The sequence below is a fragment of the Octopus bimaculoides genome, chromosome 25 (genome assembly GCF_001194135.2).
Source record: "Octopus bimaculoides isolate UCB-OBI-ISO-001 chromosome 25, ASM119413v2, whole genome shotgun sequence".
In the NCBI taxonomy this organism is placed as follows: domain Eukaryota; kingdom Metazoa; phylum Mollusca; class Cephalopoda; order Octopoda; family Octopodidae; genus Octopus; species Octopus bimaculoides.
In genome coordinates, this window is record NC_069005.1 from 34625588 (window position 1) to 34630148 (window position 4561).

Genomic DNA, 4561 nt, shown 5'->3' on the forward strand with positions numbered 1-4561 from the left:
TGTGTGTGTGTGTGTGTGTGTGTGTGTGTGTGTGTGTGTGTGTGTGTGTGTGTGTTTACTCTTTCCCCACATCTTCCATAGAAAAGTTGGTTGAAGTCTACCAAGAGTAGACTACAAGAGAGCATTTCAAATTATGTTAGACGATGGGGTTAGATAATTAAATGAACACAACAAGTTAAATACATTTATTAAAGAAAATCAATTACGAACATGAATAACTGCTGCATACATAATACGTGACTAAAAAGTGTATAATCAACGAATTTACTAAATTATATTAAATATAGGTCAGCAAAGCACATTTGAGGTTAATCAGAATTATGAAATTATCAGTTAATGACAGAAGTATATTATGTATATCTTAAAATCAATAAACAGCTATCAAAATGAGATTCTTCTGGTTACACTCACTGAAGAAAAAATTTAATTCATGATCGGAGCGATATTTGTCTCAAGTTTGAACACATCGTATAGAGAGTCACTACAGTGTACTCAGGCACAACATCAACAAAAAGAAAAAAGAAATCAGGGAATACTAAATCGGGAAATGTAAACAGAATGTTTTCAGTTGTAGAAGAAATAGAAATTATAAATATATTTTGTTGGAGTTATTAAGTGAATATTGTTGACTTATATCACCTGACAGAGAGGCTGGCCTTCTATCAGTGAATATAGCCAAAGCCACATTAATAAGAGGATAAAGAAAATGGAAAGCGAACAATATAGACAATCGGAATTTACACCAAATTCAAGTGAAGAGTAATCCTTTTTTAAATTCTAGCAAGAAGACGGACCATATTTTTCTAACATTGTTAAGAGAGCCACGGAGTTCAAGTTGACAGTAATCAGCGATATAAAACAAAGAATATTTACAATGGAATAATATCTAGTCAGTTTAACATATAAACGCCTGTCTATATTCCCTTTCCGCAACTGTTAAGCAGTAACTTTAAAACACTAAAGAAATAAACAAAAGAAAAACAATACACAAAATATGAAATTGACTTTTGGAAACAGAAAATATTTTTGATCTACAAAAGACTATCAGTTATGGCAATACTTGTCCTCGGCAAGCAATCTAATAACTACACTGCTTGCTAAGAAAACTCGAAGACAATTTGATCAGCCTCGAACAGGTGTTAAAACTTGTGAGTGAGAAATTTTGTCTTCAGAAGAAGTCAACTAAAAGAAAAATAACAAGAAATTCAGTTGAAAATCAATCAACAATTTACGGAGAGGTGAGAGGGCAATCATTAAGGAAGATAGAGTAAATGGAGATCTAACAGGGTATTCTTATGCTAGAAGAAATCCGGAAAATATTGTCCCTGCATTACACCAAAGGCATACAGAATTAATCATAATATCCTCGAGAATGTAATAGAAAAATCCGAAGACAGAAAATCACTGGGAAGAGATTTTATTGTTGGCAACTCACACAAAAGCCTGGTCTTCGATCGAGGTTACCTTGTCGATTTTTACCTGCAAGATCTTGGTATGGATATAAATATAGGAAGCTGGTTACTATTAGCCAAAACAAATCTCATGCGAAAAAAGACGTACATACCAGAAAACAAAATTTGAAAAAACCTGTCTGAACTTATTCCCCTGTGATCATTGAGTAACTGATATTATCATTATAACCAAACAAGCAATTAAGAGGAAAGGAGTTTGAGGATGTGATGAGAGAATCCTAATTAACAAAACACTGGCGCCGGAAGTGCAGCGACAGAGGAAGTATTTGGTTAGTTTGGTTGAATAACAAAAAACCATTCGGGTGTGTTTCCCAGTCGTGGATACAAGCAGTTCTTTGCCTCACTAAAGTTGCCGACTATAATCAAAGTCACAGTCAACATGCCTTCATCCTGGGCCGCTATCCAGAAGAGAAAAACAGAAAGGTTTTGTATTGATTCTGATAGGATGAAATATTTCAGGGAGAAACTTCCTGTGATGCTGTTCATATTTGTAATGAAACCATTTAAGATTGTGCAAGAAACCTGAAAGTTATATGTCTGCTGTCAGGAAAACAGAAACATCAAATATGATTAAACGCCTTTTGGTGAACGGCCTAAAAGTATATACGAAAGAATTAAGGATGTTCAAGAGATTTTGACATGGTTACAACATTTTCAAGGGATATAAAGATGAATACGAGCTGAGATGATGTTCCGATCTGATTTTAAAATACAAGCCAGTGTAGCAGCATCTCTAAAAAATAGTCTGACTATTTTTCTGAGATTCTACTGGGAATGTAAGAATGGAAATGTATCCTACGATGTCACTTTTAACAGGAAACGTGTGACCAGAGAATATTACACTCGGATGAAAAACTCTCGAAGCTCTCTGCATACAATGAATCGGTGTCCTAAAAGGTGTTTAATGTACCAGTATTCATACCAATATTTAAGCTTCTCAATTGGATTCTAGAAGAAATCCGGACCTTTGATGCTAAAATCCGAAAAATATCAAACACCACAAAAATATTCATATTTACAGTGGTATTAACACCATCTCTGCCTAAAACAAAAACAAGGAGATTAGGGCTTAAGATCGATTCAAACAGCCTCTGAATGTCACATCAAAGCTCTTGGACACAATTTAATCACCAGGTGCTGAAGTGCATCCAAGAACGATTATTTTATACGAGGCACAGGCGTTAAACTGTTCTTGCCACTGCACACACGCATGTGCGCAGACGAGAAGATATGCGTGGCTATAAATCATCAAATGATAGTAAAATAGATAACCTGAGTAGTCTACCTTGAATCAACAACTTGTCTAATAATAAATCTCACTGTAAAGGCTATGATTTCTCGAAACAGGAAAGAGCAACGAACAACATGATGCACAAAATCGCATCACCACATTATAAATTACCTAAAAACGTCATCATGTTACTTTCGACACTTACCTTCAGCATTCGACTCCCAGCAAAATCTTAGCAACATCATCGTGACATACAATGTCTCTCAGGCAGTTTTAAACTACTAAATTCCAACTTTCTCCAGGTCTGATCACCACAATTTTTTTTCAGAAACAGAGAGAGACAAAGTGGCAGTGACTTTATTTATCGACCTTGAAAGCAAGCTTGACCTCGACACGATTTGAATTCAAAGCACAGAGAATACCATAAGGCATTCTATCCGGTGCTCTCTCGACTCTAACCATTGACCATTATCTACAGGTGTAGTCGCCAAAACACTTTGCAATATAATTTCTACAGTCATTTTACAACAGATTACATCTTAAATTAAAACATTTAAATACAAAGAAAGATAAGAAATAAACGAAAGATAAAAAAGGGAAGAAAGGAAAAAAATGGGGTGGGTAAAGCAGAAGATGAAGGGGGAGAGGACGATAGGCCACACACCCCCGCCTCAGTAATGACTGTGGTGGCGTTGCTGCAGAGAAAGGCCTGGGACACTCACTTGTTGAAACGATAATCCGATCAGTGGCGGCGGCGGCGGCGGCGGCGGCGGTGGTGGTGGTGGTGGTGGTGGCTGCGGCGTTGTGGGGAGGGGTTGTCGTTGTCGTGGAGGTGGTAGCGGCAGTGGTGTTGGTGGTGGCGAAGCTGGTCGTGATGATGGTAATGGTGGTGGTGGTGGTGGTGGCGTTACTTGTAGGTTGTTTTTCTGTTCAGGCACATAATTTTCTGAGTTATGCTAGAGTTGTCCCCCTTACATCAAGAGCTTAAATCTTAATTTTGATATTTTCGCAAGACCAGGTTCCGCATAGAGATTTCGTTTCGCGGTCGAGTGCGGTATCAACGTTAATGTCTTGTCAGGAATGGATGGACGTCAAAACATCATTTTTTCCCCCCTTTTGCTGACTGTTTTTGTACGGTAAATCAATTTACTTTTATCTTCATTCTGCTTCAAGTAATCGGATGTTGGGTACAAACGTTACAGGGACCAATCAATCACGTTGAAAATCGAAGTTAAATAAATACACCCGAGTAAGTTTATTTGTTATTTTTATTTTTTCTTTTACCTTTTTTGTTGGGTTTGCTTTCTTATGGATTTTTTTATGGATGAGCTTAACATGTTATACATACACACATCTGTAGAGTGACCCTTGGTTTTATACCAATAAAGTGCTTAGCAGTATAGGCAATTCGTCAGGCTCAAGTTAGCTACACCTGTGACCGACCGTAACTTTGAACTTCCTAAAAAATATATTACTGTTTAGAGTGACCTTTTCTTTTGTTTTTGTTTTGTTGTTTTAGATATATGAACAACTGACGATATATATATATATCCAATTAACTAAAGGCAGTTTTGTTTTGTTTGTGCTTTTCCCTCCGGTTTTTGTTCTATGTGTGCCATAAATATCGCCATCCGTTTAGAGAAAAATTTGTAGTTTAGAATCAGTAGTTCTTTGACTGCTATTTCTAAATTTTCAGTATGTTGGAGAAGCAACTCAATGCTAATCCCTGTATATTTATGATGATAAATGGTTTTACCGATATATGTTTTTCATACTGAACTACTTGGCAAAATTGTTAATTATTAATTCTATTACTAATTGACGATTCCCTGCCCTTATTCTTGTATATTATTCTTGT

At 36.4% G+C, this 4561-nt stretch overlaps 1 long non-coding RNA gene across 1 annotated transcript in view; it reads left to right on the top strand.

The window, feature by feature from the left end:
* Positions 1 to 3655: 3655 nt before the first annotated feature.
* LOC128250791 (uncharacterized) overlaps positions 3656 to 4561 on the top strand; it is a 4784-nt gene continuing 3878 nt past the window's right edge. The window contains exon 1 of the long non-coding RNA XR_008266774.1: positions 3656 to 3952. This is a non-coding gene — a long non-coding RNA (uncharacterized LOC128250791). The remainder of the gene's footprint in view (positions 3953 to 4561) is intronic.